This window comes from Macaca nemestrina, chromosome 4 (genome assembly GCF_043159975.1).
Source record: "Macaca nemestrina isolate mMacNem1 chromosome 4, mMacNem.hap1, whole genome shotgun sequence".
In the NCBI taxonomy this organism is placed as follows: domain Eukaryota; kingdom Metazoa; phylum Chordata; class Mammalia; order Primates; family Cercopithecidae; genus Macaca; species Macaca nemestrina.
Genome location: NC_092128.1, coordinates 131,271,094 through 131,294,451, shown reverse-complemented (window position 1 = coordinate 131,294,451; position 23,358 = coordinate 131,271,094). Strand labels below are relative to the sequence as shown.

At 43.5% G+C, this 23,358-nt stretch overlaps 1 protein-coding gene across 1 annotated transcript in view; it reads left to right on the top strand.

The window, feature by feature from the left end:
- The window catches only part of LOC105483027 (uncharacterized), a 96,890-nt gene extending 73,532 nt beyond the window's left edge, over positions 1 to 23,358 (top strand). Inside the window, exons 13-19 of the mRNA XM_071094148.1 lie at positions 158 to 408; positions 534 to 618; positions 1,202 to 1,321; positions 1,452 to 1,545; positions 1,915 to 2,091; positions 3,478 to 3,558; positions 20,848 to 23,358. The gene's annotated coding sequence lies outside the window, so the exon portion shown is untranslated. The remainder of the gene's footprint in view (positions 1 to 157; positions 409 to 533; positions 619 to 1,201; positions 1,322 to 1,451; positions 1,546 to 1,914; positions 2,092 to 3,477; positions 3,559 to 20,847) is intronic.

Genomic DNA, 23,358 nt, shown 5'->3' with positions numbered 1-23,358 from the left:
ATAGGATTCGGAGGCAGGGGGAGAAAGAGTGATGTTAGAGAGCTCGGTCTAGGACTAGAGGATCATGTGCCCTTATGTAAAATACATCTCAAGTTAGGGAAGAAAGCAGTGGCTGCATGTTTTTTTTCTTTTTGTTTGTTTGTTTGTTTTGAGACAGGGTCTTCTTCTGTGGAGCAGGCTAGAGTGCAGTGGCGTGATCTTGGCTCACTGCAGCCTCCATGTCCCGGGTTCAAGCGAGTCTCGTGCCTCAGCTTCCGAGTATCTGGTGATACAGACGTGCCACCATGACCGGCTAATTTTTGTATTTGTAATAGAGACGGGGTTTTGCCATGTTGGCCACGCTGATCTTCAACCCCTGACCTCAAGTGATCTACCCTCTTTCGGCCTCCCAAAGTGCTGAGATGAAAGGTATGAGCCATCGTGCCTGGCCCCGTGTTGTGTTCTGATGGGGGAAGATGGGACAGAAAGGATGGGAGGGTGTCTGAGCCCTTCCTGGACTGACGGAACCTGTGCCTTCTGCCTTTTGTGGACAGGATGGTGATCGCTCACACCAAAGCCTTGGACCCTTCCCGGCCTGTGACCTTTGTGACCAACTCCAACTATGTAGCAGACAAGAGGGTGAGCCTGGGGGTCCCCACCCCATTTTTCCCCACCTTTGCCTGGCCTTGTCCTGAAGTCTGCTCATGGGGACAGCTGGAAAGAACCATGAGCTGCCAGTGTGGGATTTTTTATTTTGTTTTTTTACTTGAAAAAATAGAGACAGGGTCTTGCCATGTTTCCCAGGCTGATCTCGAACTCCTGGGCTCAAGCGATCCTCCTGCCTCAGCCTCCCAAAGGGCTGGGGTTACAGGTGTGGGCCACCGCACTCAGCTGCAGCCAGTCTGTTTTCAAAGATGGTCTTTGGGTTAATGAGAATTCTCTCCCTGCTTACTCGCCAGGCAGTGTGGCTTTCTGAATCCAGGGAGGCTGCACATAGGGAGATGGGATTTGTTTGCTCAGTTTGGACTCAGCGTTTTTTGCACTTTGATTTAATAGACTCATAGAATGTCAAAGGTTTAAGGGGGCTTAGAGTTCATCTGGCCCACACCTGGCTGATCAGAATCTCTAGGGGAAGTTTTTTTGAAATGGCAGATCTCTGCATTCTGAGATCCTGATTCAGTAAGTCCTGGGTTGGAACCTGAGTTTTCTTTTTCTTCTGTAGAGGCAAGGTCTTACTCTGTTGCCCTAGCTGGAGTGCAGTGGTGCGATCACAGCTCATTGAAGCCTTGAGGACTGTGGGCTCAGGAGAGAGAAGGAAGTCCTGTTTATTGTTGCTTCCAAGGTACTCTGCAATATCTGACACAGCATGCGGTAAATAATACCTGTTGAGGGCATGGGTGAGATCTTAGAGCCACGTTTAATCACTCACTTTGTCCTGTTTTTTTTTTTTTTTTTTTTTTTTTGAGATGCAGTCTTGCTCTGTCACCCAGGCTGTAGTCCAGTGGTGTGCTCTCAGGGCTTCTCACCAAGGCCGAGATGGACCGGATACTACATGGCCTAGACAAGGTACTTGCCGTGGCCCAAGCCCCACCTGAGACCCCCTCCCTGTGGCCACAGGCTCCCACCAAATCCCTGAGCAAATAGTGCAGTGTTGCCAGTCTGTGGTTTCACTTTGAACTAAGTATATTCTCATGTGCTGTTTAACTGGGTGCCTTGATGACCACCTCTCTCCATCCTTTAATGACCCCTGTGGCCCATATGGCTCATGGGTAAAGGTGTGCAGGGCCCCAGATGCACCTTCTCAGGGTGCGCTTTCAGGACTCAGCTCCTGGACAGGAACAGTCAGTCATCACGGAGGGTGGGACCAGGGCAGGGGCCCTCTTGGCTGCTGATGCCTGCTCACCTGACCCCTGGCATTGCTGCTACCCGCTATAGGTGGCTGAGGAGTGGGCCCAGGGCACCTTCAAACTCAACTCCAATGATGAGGACATCCACACAGCCAATGAGCGCCGCCTGAAGGTACGACCCATGGAGCCCCACCGCTTTCCTGGCCTCCCCTCTCCACCTTGCCCGGGGCATCATTCTGTTTACTTCGTCATTGGCAGACAGCAGGTGAGACCTCAGGACATGGGCCAGGCGCGGTGGCTCATGTCTGTAATCCTAGCCACTTTGGGAGGCTGAGGTGGGAGGATCGCTTGAACTGGGGAGATGGAGGTTACAGTGAGCGGAGATCACGCCATTGCACTCCAACCTGTGTGACAGAGCAATACTTTATCTAAAAACAAAGGGAAAAAAAACTGTTTCTTGAAACTAGTCAACTAGCAGCACCAGCATCACCTCAGAACTCCTGAGAAATGTGATGTGAGGCCCCACTCTAGATGGTTGAATCAGAGACTCTGGGGGTGGTCCCCAGGGATGTATATTTATTTTATTTATTTATTTTTTTGAGATGGAGTTTCACTCTTGTTGCCCAGGCTGGAGTGCAATGGCGTGATCTTGACTCACCGCAACCTCCGCCTCCCAGGTTCAAGCGATTGCCTCAGCCTCCCGAGTAGCTGTGATTACAGGCACGCACTACCATGCCTGGCTAATTTTGTATTATTAGTAGGGACGGGGTTTCACCATGTTGGCCACGCTGCTCTCAAACTCCCGACCTTAGGTGATCCGCCCGCCTCAGCCTCCCGAAATGCTGGGATTACAGGTGTGGGCCACCATAGCTGTCCAGTAATTTGTATTTTTCATAAATTCTCCAGTCACTATGCCTGGTGGCTCACGTGTGTAATCCCACCACTTTGAGAGGTTGAGGCAGGAGCATCGCTTGAGCCCAGGAGTTCAAAACCAGCCTGAGCAACATAGCGAGACCCTGTCTCTAAAATCAAAAAAATTAAATTAGCCAGTCGTGATGGCGTGTACCTGTGGTCCTAGCCACTCTGGAGACTGATGTGGGAGGATCTCTTGAGCCCAGGAGGTCAAGGATGCAGAGAGCCATGATTGTGCCATTGCACTCCAACCTGGGTGACAGAGCAAGACCCTGTCTCAAAAAAGCCCAAATCAGCAACAACAACAAATTAGCTGGGTATGGTGCCGTGCGCACTTGTAGTCCCAGCTATTCAGGAGGCCAAGGCTGGAAGATCCCTTGAGTCCAGGCTGCAATGAGCTGTGATGGCCACTGCACTCCAGCCTGGGCAACAGAGCAAGACCCTGTCTCCTACAACAGAAAAAAAATCCTCCAGGAACATCTGGTGCATGCTAAAGATAAGGACTCTTTGAAAACATAAAGGCCAGTAAAACCTACAGGCCAGTAAGCGTTAATAGTGTATGTAAATATTATCAGTAATTATGGAAAAGATTGTTCAAGCTGAGAGTGAGACAGAGCCGAGTGGGTAAGAGAGGATCTGCCCAAGGCAGGGACATCCTGGCAGAGGGACAGGTCCTGGGTTTGACAGCTTCAGACCCCAGGGTGCCCAGGGCTCACCACTTGCCCACCTGTGCCCCCAGGTTCACTGAGAGAACATAGGACAGGCCCTCAACCCTGACATACTGGCCACTGACCTCACCTACTACCTGGTCTGCAAAGAGGTGAGTGTGTATCAGCCAGGGGGAGGTTGAGGAGATGGGGTGCCCCTCAGAGGGTAGGGGAGCTCAGGGTGCAGGTTCCCTGGCCTGGTGGCTCACACCTGTAATCCCAGCACTTTGGGAGGCCTAGGTGGGTGGGTAAGTTGAGGTCAGGAGTTCGAGACCAGCCTGGTCAACATGGTGAAACCCCGTCTCTACTAAAAATACAACAGTTAACTGGGCGTGGTGGCACAGTCATATAATCCCAGCTTCTCAGGAGGCTAAGGCAGGAGAATCGCTTGAACCTGGGAGGTGGAGTTCAGTTGAAGTGAGGTGAGGTCGGGACACCACTCCAGCCTGGGCGACAGAGTGAGACTTTGTATCAAAAAAAAAAAAAAAAAAGGAAGAGGCGCAGGCAATGGAGGCAGATCAGGGCGTGGAGGAAGCTGCCTCAGTGCCACCTTCCTCCCCAGCACCCAGATGCCATTCTGCCAGGCCCACAAGGCCTCTGGGAAAGCCGTGTTCATGGCTGAGTCCAAGGGGGTTGCCCTCAACCAGCTGTCATTACAGGAGCTGCACATCATCAGGTGTGGCACACCCTTTTCCCGACACTGCCTTCTAAGAGGTGAGCTTGGGTGCCTGGAGGCCAGGGTGGCCCGGTGGCCTGGCCCACCTCTTCCTCTCTCCCCAGCCCCCTGTTCTCAGGTGACATGAGCCACGTGTGGGACTATGGGCACAGTGTGGGGCAGTATCGTGCCCTAGGTGGCACTGCGTGCTCTGGCATCAACAGGCAGATCTGCCAGGTGCGGGCACTATTGCAGGCACAGCAGGCTTAGGTCCTCCCATGCCTGGCCCCATATAAAGTGAGCACAAGAGGACGCTGCTGCGTGTTTCTTGCCCCAGCCTGGCTCCCTCATTGCTGCGCTTTCCAGGGCTGGCCAGTGGGGACAGTCAGAGACTGGAGAGGCAGGGCGGGGTGGCCTGTAATCCTAGCACTTTGGAAGGGCAAGGTGCAAGGATGCTTGAGGACAGGAATTTGAGACCAGCCTGGACAACACAGGGAGACTCCTGTGTTATTACCTGTACCTAATAATAAAACAAATAATTAGTCCAGCATGTGGGGCATGCCTGTAAGTCCCAGCTACTTGTAAGACTGCGGTGAGAGGATCATTTACGTTCAGGAGTGGAGCTGCAGTGAGCTATGATCACGCCGCTGCATTCCAGCCTGGACAACACAGTGAGACCCTGTCTCTAAAAGAAAAACTTAATAAAATGGAAGCAGAGAAAACTGGGCAAAGGCAATGAGAATCATAGATAGGAAGGGAAGAAGGGGCTCCTGTCATAGCCTCCATCTGGTCCAGGCCCCATCCGCTTCAAACAGGGTATCACAGTGACCTCAGGCCAGGATCAGTGGCTCATGCCTGTAATTCTAGCACTTTGGGAGGCCTGGGCAACATAGCAAGACTTCAGCTAACACATTAAAAAAAAAAAATACCCAAGCGGGCGTGGTGGCTCACACCTATAATCCCAGCACTGTAGGAGGCTGAGGCTGGTGGATCATTTGAGGTCAGGAGTTCGAGACCAGCCTGGCCAACATGGTGAAACCCCGTTTGTACTAAAAATACAACAATTAGCTGGGTGTGCTGGTAGGATCCTGTAATCCCAGCTACTGGGGAGGCTGAGGCAGAATTGCTTGAACCCAGGAGGTGAAGGTTGCAGTGAGCCAAGATCGCGCCATTGCACTCTAGCCTGGGTGAAAAAAGCAAGCCTCTGTCTTAAAAAAATGAAGAAGACGAAGAAGAAACAGCCAGACGTGGTGGCTCACTCCTGTAAAGGAGGAGGAGACGGGAGGAGGAGGATGAAACAGCTAGGCATGGTGGCTTACGCCTGTAAAGGAGGAAGAGGAGGAAGAAACAGCCAGGAGCAGTGGCTCACACCTTTAAATGAGAAAGAGAAGGAGGAGGAAAAGAAAGAACTTTGTGAGGTGACTCACGCCTGTGGAGGAGGAAACACCCAGCTGCGATGACTCATACCTATAAAGGAAAAAGAGGAAACAGCCAGGCGTGGTGGCTCACACGCCTGTAAAAGAGGAGGAGGAGGAGGAAACAGCCAGGCGGGTGACTCACACACCTGTAAAAGAGGAGGAGGAGGAAACACCCAGGCGACCTGGCTCATGCTTGTAGAGGCAGAGGAGGAGGAGGAAACACCCATGTGCAATGGCTCACACCTGTTGAGGAGGAAGGAACAGCCAGGCGAGGTGACTCACACACCTGTAAAAGAGGAGGAGGAGGAAACAGCCAGGTGAGGTGACTCACACACCTGTAAAAGAGGAGGAGGAGGAAACAGCCAGGCGAGGTGGCTCACACACCTGTAAAAGAGGAGGAGGAGGAGGAAACAGCCAGGCGGGTGACTCACACACCTGTAAAAGAAGAGGAGGAGGAGGAAACAGCCAGGCGGGTGGCTCATGCCTGTAAAAGAGGAGGAGGAGGAGGAAACAGCCAGGCGGGTGGCTCACGCCTGTAAAAGAGGAGGAGGAGGAGGAAACAGCCAGGCGTGGTGGCTCACGGCTGTAAAAGAGGAGGAGGAGGAGGAGGAAACAGCCAGGCGGGTGGCTCACGCCTGTAAAAGAGGAGGAGGAGGAGGAAAGAGCCAGGCGGGTGGCTCACGCTTGTAAAAGAGGAGGAGGAGGAGGAGGAGGAAACAGCCAGGCGACCTGGCTCATGCTTGTAGAGGCAGAGGAGGAGGAGGAAACACCCATGTGCAATGGCTCACACCTGTTGAGGAGGAGGAAACAGCCAGGCGAGGTGGCTCACACGCTTGTAAAAGAGGAGGAGGAGGAGGAAACAGCCAGGCGGGTGACTCACACACCTGTAAATGAGGAAGAGGAGGAGGAAACAGCCAGGCCTGGTGGCTCATGGCTGTAAGAGAGGAGGAGGAGGAGGAAACAGCCAGGCGGGTGGCTCACGCCTGTAAAAGAGGAGGAGGAGGAGGAAAGAGCCAGGCGTGGTGGCTCATGGCTGTAAAAGAGGAGGAGGAGGAGGAGGAAACAGCCAGGTGGGTGGCTCACGCCTGTAGAGGAGGAGGAGGAGGAAACAGCCAGGCGTGGTGGCTCACACGCCTGTAAAAGAGGAGGAGGAGGAGGAAACAGCCAGGCGGGTGGCTCACGCCTGTAAAAGAGGAGGAGGAGGAGGAAACAGGCGGGTGGCTCACGCCTGTAAAAGAGGAGGAGGAGGAGGAAAGAGCCAGGCGGGTGGCTCACGCTTGTAAAAGAGGAGGAGGAGGAGGAAACAGCCAGGCGACCTGGCTCATGCTTGTAGAGGCAGAGGAGGAGGAGGAAACACCCATGTGCAATGGCTCACACCTGTTGAGGAGGAAACAGCCAGGCGAGGTGGCTCACACGCTTGTAAAAGAGGAGGAGGAGGAGGAAACAGCCAGGCGGGTGACTCACACACCTGTAAATGAGGAGGAGGAGGAGGAAACAGCCAGGCGTGGTGGCTCATGGCTGTAAGAGAGGAGGAGGAGGAGGAAACAGCCAGGCGGGTGACTAACGCCTGTAAAAGAGGAGGAGGAGGAGGAAAGAGCCAGGCGTGGTGGCTCATGGCTGTAAAAGAGGAGGAGGAGGAGGAGGAAACAGCCAGGTGGGTGGCTCACGCCTGTAGAGGAGGAGGAGGAGGAAACAGCCAGGCGTGGTGGCTCACACGCCTGTAAAAGAGGAGGAGGAGGAGGAAACAGCCAGGCGTGGTGGCTCATGGCTGTAAAAGAGGAGGAGGAGGAAACAGCCAGGCGGGTGGCTCACACCTGTAAAAGAGGAGGAGGAGGAGGACAGCCAGGCGACCTGGCTCATGCTTGTAGAGGCAGAGGAGGAGGAGGAAACACCCATGTGCAATGGCTCACACCTGTTGAGGAGGAAGGACCAGCCAGGCGGGTGACTCACACACCTGTAAAAGAGGAGGAGGAGGAAACAGCCAGGCGAGGTGGCTCACACGCCTGTAAAAGAGGAGGAGGAAACAGCCAGGCAAGGTGGCTCACACGCCTGTAAAGGAGGAGGAGGAGGAAACAACCAGGTGAGGTGGCTCATGCTTGTAGAGGAGGAGGAGGAAACACCCATGTGCAATGGCTCACCCCTGTTGAGGAGGAAGAAACAGCCAGGCGAGGTGACTCACGTGCCTGTAAAAGAGGAGGAAACAGCCAGGCGAGGTGACTCACACGCCTGTAAAAGAGGAGGAGGAAACAGCCAGGCGAGGTGGCTCACACCTGTAAAGGAGGAAGAGGAGAAAGAAATAGCCAGGCAGTGGCTCCTGCATTTAAATGCCGAGGAGGAAGAAAAGAATGAACCAGTCAAGGTGGTTCAATCAAATGCGCATTTGTCTCAGATGAGCAGAGGAATGACTTAGAGTTCAGTAAAGTTTTCGGGGCTCACAAGGAATTTCCTAGCAGGCAAATTTGGTAGGAGGTATGTAGTGTTTTGTTTTGTTTTTTTCTTTTTTTGAGACAACCTAACTCTGTGGACCAGGCTGGAGTGCAGTGGCATGATCTCAGCTCACTGCAACCTCCTCCTCCCGGCTTCAGGCGATTCTCCTGCCTCAGCCTCCCAAGTAACTAGGATTACAGGCAAGCACCACCATGCCCAGTTAATTTTTTATATTTTCAGTAGAGACAGGTGTATCACCAGGTTGGCTAACCTGGTCTCCAACTCCTGACTTCAGGTTATCCGCCCACCTCAGCCTCCCAAAGTGGGATGAGCCACTGCATTTGGCCCCTCTCCCTGTATCTTCATATGCCTGCAACCCCAAGAGAGGGCTCCTGGCTCCTTGGTTAGGGTCCGGGCCCCAGAGGCCCAGGGTCAAGGCTATGGCACCATCCCAAGAACATTCTTCTCTTCAAGTGGCTGCATCTGACAGGCATGGATGCTACAGGCTGGGGCCTGCTCGAATTCCTGCTGTGGAAGGCAAGAGAAGGTGCTCCTTGATGAACGAGAGATCCCACTGATCTCAGGAGTTCTGTCCTGGCCTGCAGCCCATCTTCGTCCAGTGGGTTCTGGGGTGGGGAGCCGACCTTGCCCTTCTTGGCTGGGGTTGAGGGTTCCGCTTACCCAAAGGTATAGCCTGGGGTTACAGCTGCAGTTCCCACTGGGCAGCACCGGGCCCCGCCCTGCCCCTGCAGGCCTGGCACTTGTCCTCAGCAAAGATGGCTTGGACGGCCCTAGGCGCCTAACGCAACCCTTCCGCTGGGCTCCTCCCGTGCTGCTCTTAGCCCCATAGACGGCGGCCTAGCCGTGGAGCGGAAAGTGTGACCCGGTGGACAGGGTGGCCTGGACGGCGCTCTGGCCACTGTTGTATGGCTGCGCTTTGGCGCTGCAAGGTGGGATGCTGTACCCCTGGGAGAGCATGTTGCGGGAGCGCAAGGAGCTGGGTGGCCTCTGGAGCTTCTGCTCCGACTTGGACAACCGAAGCGGGGCATTAAGGAGCAGTGGTACCCCTGGCAGCTGCAGGAGGTGAGGACTCCGGGCAGGGCCGGGAGGCACTTCGTTGACTACCTACCCTGCCTTAAGATGTAGTTTGCTGTAGCCCCAAACTCCTGGCTCAAGCAATCCTTCCACTTCAGCCTCCCAAGTAGCTGGGGCTGCTGGGGCTGCAGGCAAGCACCACCAGACTTGGCTCATTTTTTGTATTTTTAGGGAAGAAGTGGTTTCCCTATGTTACCCAGGCTGGTCTTGAACTCCTGGGCTCAAGCGATCCTTCCACGTCAGCCTCCCCAAGTGTTAGGATTACAGGTGTGACCACTGTGCCTGGCCAAAAAAATCTTTTTTTCAATTAAAAAAAAAGTACTGGACACGGCGGCTAACGCCTGTAATCCCAGCACTTTGGGAGGCCGAGTCGAGTGGATTACCTGAGGGAGTAGGTGCGACTTCTACAATTGGTTTGGTGGAAATCAAATCCAAGTACAACTACAGCCGATAGCAAGGGGACCAGACCTTCTGCGATGGTGAGTGATAGCATCCCCAAAAGTTAAAAATGCCAGTTGCATGACAGTTCTCCCGTGACTGGTTAATAGGGTGATAGTCACTAGTCCATCGAGGTGTCTTATTTAAGGGGAACATGTGGACGATCTTAGTTTTATGACCCTGAGGTAAGAACCAGATGCCAGGTATAGTTTCAGTACAGTCACCCGCAAGTATTCCGAGCCCAGAGCGAGGAGGGTAACACGCCCGAGTGGGATGATGATTTCTCAGAGGTTGGTAGATTAAGAGACCAAAATTTGGTAGGAGATATCCATGTTGGCGAGGGTGGTTTTGACTGAAATATGCTATGTCAAATATGCTATAACAAATGAATGTACTATGTAATATTAAGAATTTTGAGTGCTGGTCGATATCCATGTAGAACTAGTTCTGTGTGTAAGTGTAGTATTATGTATGATAGTTAAGAAATTGTGAACACTTGCTTATATGCATGTGGAGCAAGCTTGTAATGTCATCTAATCTGTGAATGTACTGTGCACAATCAAGCATTAGCAGTACTATATATTCATGGGGACTAGCAGTAATGCACAAAGTACATAAAAGTATTAATGTATTAGTGCTGATGGTCAGTACTTACATAGAAATTAAAATGGGTGCTGAAAAGAATACAGAGAATAGTTTAATTAGAATCTCAGCTTTGGGTGTTGATGGTGAAGTGGGAATGCTTTTTCTCTGAGTTGCCCTGGGGAGGGACTCTCCATTTCTGGTTTACAAGACTGGCGTATTGGATTATACTACAAGGGCAGTTTCATTCAAGTAGTTTATTCTTGATTAGGGCAGTGAGTGGTATGAGAACAAGAATAATAGAGAAATATCTCATAGATGCTGTCTGTCCGATGGTAATGAAAGGATGTTCTTGGCTGTCCTCCGATCCATGTGAGTGTGAGTAGGTCGGTGACTGAGATTCAGAACAGATATTGCCTTAATGGGCAGAATATTATGCTTTGTTGTTTGGATGTGTAGAGTGCAGGAATAACTGCTAGAAGGAGAGTGGATAATAGAAGGGCCAGTACACCTCCTAGTTTATTGGGGATGGACCGTAAGATTGTGTATGCAAATAAAAAGTATCACTCTGGTTTAATGTGGGGCAGGGTATTTAGGGGGTTGACTAAGGTGTAATTATCTGTGTCACTCAGGAGGTCAGGTGAGAAACGATACTAGAATTATTAAAAGGAGGAGGAGAAAAATTAAACCTAGAATAGCTTTGGTTGTATAGTAAGGGTGGAAGGTGATTTTGTTGGAATGTGATGGAATTTCTGAAGGGTTATTAGACCCTGTTTCGTGTAGGAATAAAAGGTGGAGAATTGTTAGGGCTATGATGATGAAAGGTAAGATGAAATGGAAGGTGAAGAATTGTGTAAGAGGGGCTTTGTCAACTGAAAATCCACCTCCGATTCATTGGACAAGGTCAGTTCCAGTATATAGGATGGCTGATAGGTTTGTGATTACTGTAGCGCCTCAGAATGATATTTGGCCTCATGGAAGCACATAGCCTATAAATGCTGTTGCTGTGGTTGTGAGTAGGAGGATAATGCCAATATTTCTGGTTTCTAAATATATGAATAACCTATAATATAAGCCTCCACCAACGTGTAGGAAGAGGCAGACGAAGAATGTTGAAGAGCTGTTAGTGTGAAAATAGCGGACTCTTCAGCTGTAGTCCACATCTTGGTTAATATGGGCAACAGAAGAGAAAGCAATTGAGGTATCGGGTGTGTAGTGTATGGCCAGAAATAACGCGTGATGATCTGGAGGATTAAGCAGGTACCAAGAAGTGAGCCGAAGTTTCATCATATAGAGATATTAGATGGTGTGGGGAGATCAATGAATGAGTAATTAATGATTTTTATTAGTGGGCTTGTTTTACATATAATGGTCATTAGTGTTCTTATAGTTGAAGTACAATGATGGCTTTTCAGATCAGTCATGGCTATAATCCATGTGGGATAGTGACATAGGCTTTTTTCTTACTAAGTGTTCTTTTGTTATGGGATTTGTGGTTTTTTTCTAAACCTTCTCCTATTTATGGGGACTTAGGGTTCATTCTTAGTGCTGCTGTAGGTTGTGTTATTGTGTTGAACCATGGTGGGGCTTTTATGGGATTAATAGTCTTTTTGATTTATTTGGGGGGGATGATGGTTGTTTTTGGTTATACTGTGGCAATGGCTATTGAGGAATACCCTGAGTAATGAGGATCAAGTATTGAAGTTTTAGAAACTTTATTATTGGGGCTACTAATAGAGTTGGTGTTACTTTGATGAATAGTGAGTATGATGGGGTGGTGATCATAGTTAATTTTGTGAGTGTGGGAAGTTGAATAATCTTTGAGGGTGAGGGCCCAGGGCTGATTCATGAGGATTCTGCAGGTGCGGGTGCTTTATATAATTATGGATGTTGATTGGTGGTAGTTGCTGGTTGAACATTGTTTGTTAGTATTTATGTTGCAGTTGAAATTACTCAGGGTAATAGATAATTAAGAGCAAAGTTAGAAAGGATGGAATAAAAAAAGAGAGGAAATAAAATGTAATTAGGCCTCTTTGAGTAGTTATGGTAATGGAGGCTGTGATTTGGGTCTGTGGAATTGTCTTTGGTAAGGACTTTTCTAGTCCAATTAGGTCTAGCAGAAGTGCTGGCAGGTTTTGGCTTGTAGATAGGTTTGAGTGAGGGGTTGTGTGGTGAACTGTGATTGAGTAGAATCATAATATATTGGAGAAGCTGAATGTTTGTAATGGATATTTTGTCTTAAGATTATTAGTTATAAAACTAAGTTCCATTGCCAGTAAGAGTCCTAGGATGGTTACCCCTTGGGCTGTGAGTTTTAGGGGAGGTGGTATTGTTGTTTGCAGGGGATGAAGTAGGGATTATGCTCTTGGTAATGAGAAAATCAGTGAAGATACTGCTGACTGTAAGGCATTTAATTGGGTTTATTAGGGAAGAGTTATTTACATCAATGCTGATTAGGGTTGGGAAATGGGGTTGTCCTATTAGAGCAAGGAAAATAATTTGGATACTATAGACACTTGTTAGGGAGGCGGCAATAAGAGTAGTAGAGAGGGCTCAGGCATTGGTATATGATGTGTTTGTGGTTTTGATAATGAGATCTTTAGAGTAAAATCCTGTGAGGAAAGGCATACCTGTAAATGCCAGGCTGCCAATAATAAGGGAGGAGGAAGTAAGGGGTAAAGTCTTAAATAGTCCTCCTATTTTTCGGATATCTTGTTCATCATTGAGGTTATGGATGATGGATCCTGAACATATAAATAATATAGGTTTAAAAAAGGCGTGGGTGTAGATGTGTAGGAATGCCAGGTGTGGTTGATTCATGCCAGTTGTAACTATTATAAGGCCTAGTTGACTTGAGATGGGGAATGCTACGATTTTGTTGATACCATTTTGTGTTAGAGCACAGATTGCTGTAAATAAGGTGGTAATAGCCCCTAAACAGAGGGTAAGGGTTTGGATTAATATACTATTTTCTATTAAGGAGTAGAAGCGGATAAGCAGGAAAACTCCTGCTACAGCTATAGTGCTACAGTGGAGTAGGGCTGAGACTGGGGTTGGGCCTTCCATGGTCAAAGGAAGTCAGGGATGGAGGCCAAATTGAGCTGATTTTCCTGCTGCTGCTAAGAGAAGGCCAATTAATGGAAGAAGATCGGGGGTAGGATTTAGGATAAATGCTTGTTGAGGTTCTCATATATTGGAGGAGAGAAATCATGCTATAGCTAAAATGAAGCCAATATCGCCAATGCGGTTATGCAGAATCGCTTGGAGGGCTGCTGTATTAGCATCTGCTCAGCTCTGTCATCAGCCAATTAGTAAAAAAGACTAATTCCTATGCCTTCGCATCCAATAAAAAGTTGAAAAAGATTGTTGGCGATAACTAGAATTAATATTTTGGTGAGGAAAATAAGTAAATATTTGAAAAATTGATGTTAGGATCTGATTTTATGTATCATATTGAGAATTCTCTAATAGATCAGGTGACAAATAGTGCTACTGAGATAAATATTATGGAGAAGTAGCCTAGTTTGAAGCTTAATGAGAGTTTGAGGGTTTGGATTGTTACTGGATGTCAGTTTGAGATGATGGCTTCTGGGTCTATATACACAAACATTGTGGGAATGAGGCTAATGGTGAAGGTGCATGAGATAGATATTTTCACGTAATATGGGTACAAGTTCTTGTGAGGGTTGATTAAGATAGTAATAATTGGTAAGGTTAAGGAGATTAAGGTTATAGTAATGGAAAAATACATGATTATTACTTTTATTTGGAGTTGCACCAGTATTTTTGGTTCCTAAGACCTGTGGATAGCTCTTATCCTCTAAAACTTGAGAACGCCATGTTGTTAGGCATGGGGCCAGGAGTTAGCAGTTCTTGCATAATTTCTCAGTAAATAAGAAGTTGCAGACTTCTATCAGTAGAGCCACAATCTAATGTTTTGATTAAAGTATCTTTACAGGGTATAAAACCTGTAATAATCTTAAGGTTTAGGGATAATAGAATAGGTGCAAGGTGTGTAAGTATTAGTATATTTTCTCATGTAAAGGAAGTTTAATACTGTTAATGTAATATGTAAGTGTTCCTCGTTGTGTTGTGATAAGCATGTGTAGGGAATAAAGGGCTGTGATTAATATATTAAGTCCTATAAACATAATGGTGGTTTGATCAGGAGAATGAAGCCACTATTACAAAGAGTTCTCCTATTAGATTAATGTTAGGGCCTAAGGCAAAGTCAGTAAGATTTGCTACAAAAATCATCAAATTGTAGCAATTTGTGGGAGTTATGTGGGAGCGATTAGTGGGAGTAGTGTTTGAAGCCCTCGAGAGAGTAATATGATTCGGCTATGGATTCACTTGTAGTTTGAATTTGCTAGGCAGAATAGTAAGGACAAAGGAAGTCCATTGGCAATTATGAGGGTAATTGCACCGGTAAAGCTTCAGGGAGTTTGAATGAGAATAGCCATAATAACAAGTGCTACATGGCTTATGGAGGAATATGCAATAAGTGATTTTAGATCAGTTTGTCATAGAGAAATAGAGCTTATCATAACTATACCTCATAAGGATAACATGAGGAAGGGGTAGGCTGTATATTCTGTTGGGTGCTGAGGATAAGGGTAAGCGTATTATGCCATAGCTGCCTAGTTTTAGGAGAACCGCTACAAGTACTATTGTGCTGGCAATAGGAACTTCTGCGTGGGCTTTAGGAAGTCATAGGTGAAGTCCATATAGGGATAATTTTACTATACAACCCATAATACATGCTAATCATGTAAGGTTATTGGATCAGGAAATTAATAGTTCTTGGGTATTAAATATTATTATGTTCAGTAAACTGAGGGCATTTTGAGTATAAATAAGTATAATAAGTAGGGGGAGAGATCCCACTAGTGTATAAAATAAGACATATGAACTTGCATTGAGGCATTCTGGTTGGTTATCCCAGAGGATGATGATAATTAAGGTAGGGATAAGTGTAGCTTCAAAGAGAATATAAAATATAATTAGTTGTCTGGCTGTGAATGCTATAATTTTAAAAAATTGTAGGGAAATCAATAAAGAAATATAGAGCTTTTTCCATGGGGGTGACTCGTTGGAGAGGTGGTACTGGCTTGCTATAATTGTAAGAGGTAGTAGTCAGGCTGTTAAGATTAGAAGGGATGTGATGTCAGCGATCAGAAGAGAAGGTTAATGAGAAGTTGAATAGATTGTCATTGAATTGATTAAAAAATAATAGGGCAATGAAGCTGATGATTAGGCTGTGAATAGTCTTATAGATTCAGATTGTAGAGTTTTTAGAGAGTCATGTTATTGGTAGCAGTATAATTGTTGGAATAATAATTTTTAGCATTGAAGTAAATTTAGGTTATATACATAGTCTAGGCCATACGTGTTGGAGATTGAAACTGGTAAGGCAAAGCCCACTGCGGCTTCACAGGCAGCAAATACTAGGAGGGTAATAGGTATTATGAATGCTAGGGTGAAATAGATATTTAAGGTTATAAGGGTATTTATGATGAATAATCATAATAATATTCCTTCTAAGTGTAATCTCATAATCTAATGAGTCGAAATCATTTATTTTGGCTTAAACTATCTACCAATTCAGTTCAATCTAATCCTTTTTGAACTCATTCATAAGTTAACCCTAGGACTAAAATGATGACTAGTATAAGGGCTGTGCTGATTATTAGTGTCAGGTTGCTTGTTTGAAGGGCTCATGGCAAGAGTAGTAGTAGGGCAATTTCTAAGTCAAATAGGAATGTGATGGCTACTAGAACAAATTTTACGGAGAAAGGAATGCGGGTGGGTCAAATCTACATTCGTAGGGGCTGGATTTTTCTATATAAATATTAAATTGTGGGAGCCAAAATGTAATAACTGTTAGTGATAGGGCTGATAGGGTGTTGATTACTAGGGCTAGTATTAGGTTAATTACTCTTTTTCAGATGTCAAAACTAATTGATTGGAAGTCAATGGTACTGTTTATATTAAAAGAGTAAGATCCTCATCAGTAAATAGAAATATACAAGAATAGTCATACTACATCTACAGAGTGTCAGTATCAGGCAGCGGCTTCAAAGCCAACTTGATGGCTAGATGTAAAGTGGTATTTTAATTGGCAGAGGAGACAGATAGTGAGGAATGTTGATCCAATAATGACATGAAGTCCGTGAAAGCTTGTAGCTATAAAGAATGTTGAGCCATAAATTCCATCAGAAATAGCAAAGGGAGCCTCAAAGTATTCTGAGACTTGTAGGAGGGCGAAGTAAATCTAAGGTAATTGTGGTAAGTAATGCTTGAATTATTTGTTTTCGATTATTTTCTGTTAGGCTGTGATGGGCTCAAGTAATCGAAACCCCTGATTCAAGTAATACAGATGTATTCAGGAGAGGTACTTCCAGAGGGTCGACGGGAGAAATGCCTGTTGGGGGTCAGTGTCCTTCTAATTCTGGAGTAGGGGCTAGACTAGAATGGTAGAATGCCAGAAGAACCCAGCAAAGAACAATGCTTCTGAGATAACAAATAGGACTATTCCATATCGGAGGCCTTTTTGAACAATTGTATGGTGACCTTGAAATGTACTTTCTCAGATAGTGTCACATCACCATTGATATATAGTCAGTGTATTGGTTAGTAGGCCTAAGGTTAAAAGAGTAATAGAGTTAAAGTGAAATCGTATAGCTAGGCTGGATGTTATTAGGAGAGCTGAGAGAGGCCCTGTTAAGGCCAAGGACTGGGTTTGATTAAATGATAGGTGTGTGTTTGGTGGGTCATTATGTGTTGTCATATAAATAAAGGCTTACTAATAGCATAAAGACATAAGCTTGGATAAGGGCCACAGCGAAGATAGAATTAGAATAATAAGGGTGACTTAAGCTGTGGGAAGGTTAATAGTTGATACTAGTGCAGCTCCTCCAATTAAGTGTATGTGTGACTGGCTGTAATGTTGAGTGTTAAACGTACAGCTAGTGCCATTGGTTAAATAAGTAGACTAATGGTTCCGATGATTACTAGTATAGGGACAAGTGGTCTGGGTGTGCCTGATGGTAGGAAGTGAGCTAAGGAGTTTTTAGTTTTAAAGTAGAAGCCTGTGATTACTGCGCCTGCTCATAAGGGGATTGCTATACCTAGGTTTATTGATAGTTGGGTAGTTGGTGTAAATGAGTGGGGTAGAAGCCCAAGGAGATTGATTAAGGTAATAAAGAGAATTAGGGATATTAGTATAAGGGATCAGGTTCGTCCTTTAATATTATGTGTAATTATTACTTGTTTTAGAACAAGTTGAACTAGTCATTGTTGAATAGAAATCAATTGGTTATTGATTAGATAGTTGGAGGTTGGAAGGAGTGTGGTGAGAAACAAGATGATGAGTGCTGCTGTGTGTAAACCTAGGATTATCAGGGCAGTAAATGAGGTGAACAGATTTTCATTCATTTTAGTTCTCAAGCATTGTTACATTTTTGTGTTTTAATTATTTTTGGTGTGGGGGTGTATGGCAAATGAACTTTGATAGTTTTAATTGAATAATGGAGAATAAAGTTATGATTGTTGATATAATAATAATAGATCATGTGGAAAGTACCTAGTTGAGGCATTCACTGTAGAGAAGTGTGATTTCTCTCGGCCTTTAACTGAAAAGGTTAACGCTGGGGTAGCTTTACAGTGAGATTATAGTGTGGATATAGACCGAGTTTTGAACGTTTTTAATGGGACTAATTCTAGAACAACAGGTATAAAAACTGTGGTTAGATCCACAAATTTCTGAGCATTGTCCATAGTAGAGGCCTGGTCGTATAGCGGTTAAGGCAGATTGGTTTAAGTGTCCAGGTATTGCATCTGCTTTGAACCCTAGTGAGGGAATAGTTCATGAGTGCAGGACATCTTCGGAGATTAACATGCGGATGGGAGTTTCTATTGAGAGGATTGTTTGGTTATTGAATTCGAGGAGTTGAAGTTCATCTGGTTTTAAGTTGGCTGTTGGAAGTATATAAGAATTGAAGCTTAATTCTTCATAATCTGTATACTCGTAGCTTCAATACCATTGATGTCCAATTGTTTTAACAGTGAGAGAAGGGTTATTGATTTCATCTGTTATATACAGGCTGTGTAGGGATGGGAGGGCAATTAAGATTAAGATGATAGCAGGCAAGATAGTTCAGACAGTCTCTATTTCTTAGGCATCTATGGTGCTAGTATGAATCAATTTTGTTGTGAGTATTAGAGAAATAATGTATAGAACCAGGGAGCTAATTAGGAAAATAATTATAAGAGTGTGATCATGGAAGGTAAGTAGTTCTTCTGTAATAGGGAATGAAGCGTCTTGAAGACCTAATTGAATTGGATGGGCCATTAAGATATATAGGGCTTAACCTACAACTTAACTTTGACAAAGTTATGAAATAACTTTACTAATAGGTTATTGAGAAAGTCATAGAGGTTGTGGGATTGGCTTGAAACAGTCTGTGGAGGTTCAATTCCTTCCTTTTTCGCTCAGGTCTTCATGTAGGTTGGTTGTTCAAATGCTTTATATTTTTGGAAAACCTGATAGGAGATAAAAGTAGGTCCCCAGTGAATTACCCATTTTATTATGATATAATATCCTTTTTTGTCTCGTGTGTTTTGACTTAAACTATATATTATAAAATATGACAGCTTTTGACTTAATATAATTCTCCACCTCTCATTTGGTTAACATTTGCATGGAATGTCTTTTTCCATCCTGCCACTTTCAGTCTATTTTCATCATTAGATCTGAGGTGAGTCTCTTGGAGACATGACATAGGTGGATTTTGTTTTCTAAATTTTTTTAAAAAAAAATCCCTTTATGTAATATTTGCCTTTTGATTGGGAAGTTTAGTCCATGCGTATTTTAATACTTTTCTGAAAGGAAATGACTTACAATTACCATTTTATTGTTTTATTTGACTGTTGTACCTATTTTGTCCCTATTCACTTTGTATTCCTTTGTGTCTTGTTGATATTTGTAGTGACATGCTTTGTTCTTTTATTTTCTGTTGTGTAGCTGCATTTTCTTTATGGTTCCCATGTAAATTACATAAAAATCTCTTAAAGTTACAACTGTATATTTTAAACTGGTAACAACTTGCCCTCAGTTGCATACAAAAATGCTTGCTCATTACATCTGCCCTTAACTTATAATGTCACTAAGTATATTATATATTAATGGGTGTTTTAATTTTCATGATGTCTTTCAGATTTTAAAGCACAATTGTTTTCTGCCTAATTATCATAATACTACAAAGTTTTACTTTTGTGTACGTGCATATCTTTCCCAGAGGGTCGTGTATTTTTATATGATTTGGTTTGTTTTCTATTATTTTAAATTTTGAATGGGAAAGACTTCTTTTTGCATTTCTTGTAGGACAGTTATATTGCTGATGTACTTTCTCAGCATTATCTTGGAAAATCTTTATTTTAAAAAATTTTGTAGGACAGTTTTGCTAAAAGTTTTTTTTTTTTTTTTTTTTTTACTTCAGCACTTGGAATATGTAACTCAACTCTCTTCTGCAGGGTTTTTGTTCAAAAAATTCACTGATAATCTTGCAGGAGCATGCATATAGGTGATTCATCTCTTTTGTCTTTCTGCATTCAAGATTCTTTTCTGTGACTTTCAAAACTTTGCTCATATTATAGTGTCTTGTTATGTGTCTCTTTATCCGAGTTGGAGTTTGTTGAGTTTCAGTTTTTAATATTTTTTTCTTACATTAGATAATTTCTCAGTCATTTTTTGTATGTCTTCTCTAAAACTTGTTTCTTTTTGTCATTTTGTTGATATTCTTATTTTTCTAGTTACACTTAGTTGTCTGTGTTCCCATGTTAAACACTGAGCATAATTGAGATGGTTGTGTTGATTTTTTCAGATAATTTATACAGCTTAATTTCTTTACGGTTGATTTCTGCATACTTGTTTCTTTGATTGGGCCATCTTAGTCTGATACTTTGTATACATTCTAACATTTGGTTGAGAAATGAGGCAGACTCCATCTCAAAAATAAATAAATAAATAAATAAATAAATAAATAAATAAATAACCACCTATCACAGTCTGTATAAAGTGGCTTTCTTTCCTGCAGTGTCTGACACCAATTTACCAGGATAGATATTGAGAATTTCTCAAACCTGTTCTTAAGATGTCTCTTCCCTAGATTTGTGTTCCCTTTATTGGGTTCTGTGGATTTGCCCATGTTTCTGCTTCAGAGCCTGTAATTAGTTGGTACACCGGCTGTTTCTCTGTGGTCCTACAGTCTCTCTGCTGCTTTAAAATCATTTCCCTTTTCTCTCACAGACACTACCCTGTCATTCAAAGTATAGCACCATTTCTTTCAGCACTCTGTGTCCCTGTAAACAGAAACCAGTCTTTGGAAAGACCCCACAAAGCCGGAAGTATGGACCCATGTGCCACTATTTTTTTTTTTTTTTTTTTTTTGCTTTTTAGAGAGAAGCCAGGAGTTGAGAGTTTACACTTAAAGGCATTATTCTGTATTGGGGAGGAGGTGGGTAAATGTAACAAATGTTCCATTGTCTTTTATGTGGCTCTTAGCATCATTCTCATCTATGGCACTGCAATCTCTTAACTGGTTTTTAGAACTCTTACAAAGGCATTTTGGTTAATATATTTTTGTTATGTTTCCATGTCTATTAAGGAATTTGGGCATGTGGTATTATGCCATCTTATTGTGCTTGGTATAATTTTATATTTTGTATTTGTAAAGTGTATTCTCCTGAGTCTAATCAGTGGTACAATTCATTTTTATTTCTTTTAGCTGTATCCTCTCATTTTACTCCAGACCTTTTGCCTGAGCAAAGCATAAAACATTTATTCCCAAAAGTGATACTGAGAAGATACGAAAGCTATGGCACTGAAAATTTAAACTTAAGAAAAGACTGGACAAGTGTGGGTGAGTGTAAGGGACAGAAAAAAAGTTATAATGGACTTAACCAATATTTATCAACTAGTCTTAGCAAAATCTTCCAATGCAATGAATGTAGCAAAGCTTTTAACTGGTGCTCAATCCTTAAGAGAATTTTCATACAGGAGAGAAACCATACAAATGTGAGGAATGTGGCAAAGCCGTTAACTGGTTCTCAAACCTTACTCAAAATAAGATAATTCATACTGTAGGGAAACCCTACAAATGTGAAGAATGTGGCAAAGCCTTTAATCAGTGCTCACACCTTATTGGACATAAAAGAATTCATACTGGAGAGAAACGTTACACATGTGAAGAATGTGGCAAAGCCTTCACCCAGGGCTTACATCTCACTGGACACAAGGCAACTCATACTGAAGGAAACCCTACGCATGTGAAGAATACGGCAGAACTTTTAGCTGGTTCTCATACTTTTCTCAATGTAAGGGAATTCATACTGAAGAGAAACACTACAATTGTGAAGAATGTGGAAAAGCTTTTATGCATGGCTCAATCCTGACTAAAAACAAGAGGATTCATACTGTAGAGAAATGCTACAATGGTGAAGAATGTGGCAAAACCTTGAACCAGAGCTCACATCTTATTGGACATAAGAGAATTCATACTGGAAGAAAACCCTACAATGGTGAAGAATGTGGAAAAGCTTTTATGCATGGCTCAATCCTTATTTAAACATAAAAGAATTCATACTGGAGAGAAATGCTACAGATATGAAGAATGTGGCAAAGCCTTTAACCAGAGCTCACATCTTATTGGACACAAGATAATTCATACTGGAGAGCAACGCTATAAATGTGAAAAATGTGGCAAAGCCTTTAACTGGTTCTCAAACCTTACTAAACGTAAGAGAATTCATACTGGAGAGAACCCCTAGAATTGTAAAGAATGGGGTAAGTCTTTGACCAATGCTCAGTCCTTACTGAATGTAAGATAATTCACATGATAGAGAACCCCTACAATTGTAGGGAATGTAGCAATAGTTTTAATTTGTGCTCAACTTTTACTGTAAGTGAATTCATTCTGGAGAGAAACCCTACCAAGGTAAAAAATGTGGCAAAACCATTAATGAATGCTGACATCACAATCTACAGCAATGATTTCATCCTAAATAAAAGTGGTATTAATGTAATGACTGTTGAAGGATCTTTCACAAAATAGAACCCTTAATGTGCATGAGATTATTTTGGTGAAGGAAAGCACTGCAAATATAAAGAAAGGCACAATACCTTACTTATACCACAGATTGTATTGTACACTGGAAAATTTATACTGAAGGGAAACTCTCCGGGAGTTCCTCAGACTTTCTGTTGGGGAGAAACCCTATGGATGTAATAAATGTGGAAAAACTTCTGTTCCATACATGTACCTTAGAAAACACTGGAGAGTTTCTACTAGAATATATTATACAGATTTAGAAACTGTGAAAAATACATTAGAAACCAAGCCTAAGTAAACGTTATAGATTGACAGTAGAAAGCACCAAGGCAGTAAGAATTTGAGACATTGCTCTAATCAGTGTTGATTATAGATAATAATTTAAAATAGGTTGCTTACTTGTATGTAAGTTTAAATGGAGAAGGAGATTGATTTTCTCTTTGGACAGTTATAAATTACATTCAAATTATACTTTTGGGGATTGGAATAATTACAATTACTTTGAAAAGCAAATATTTATGTCAAGTAAACTCACAAATTTCTTGATGTTATATCATCGTTTCTAGTGCTCATGTGAAAGCACGTGGTTAATGGTTTCTGCATCAGAGCTCGGAGACATCTGCACCATTAATACACTTTTCCGTGGAACACTGAGGACACTTGAATGTAAGACGCATGAAGAAAATCTAGGCGGAGAGGCCCTTTATAACAGTGTAGTAAGTGATTTGTGAGGTAGTTGTTCAGGATAATACGATTATGCATTGTAGGAGAAGAGAAACATTTTGAATCTTAGAAGTGAATTGTTTTACTAGTTACACATAAAAATAATGAAATACTGTGGAGTTTAAAATGCTTTTTGACATATTATTTGAACTTAATTTATTTTAATGGAACAAAGTTGTTTTTAATGTCTTAAGACTATTTTCCATTGAATGAAATGCATCTTACCACCAGCATTAACCTATCCCACCTTATCCCATGTTGTAGGTAACTGATGGTCACAATATACTATTGGATAGCATAGTGGAGGGTAGCATAGTACAATGACATCTTTTGTAATCCCTCCTCTCAGTGGAATATTGTTACCAGAGGTAATATTTTTATTTTTTTCTTGTTTTTGTAACTATAGGATCATTATGATGGTTACAATAAAGATTACATAAGACTATAATAAAATATATTCACATA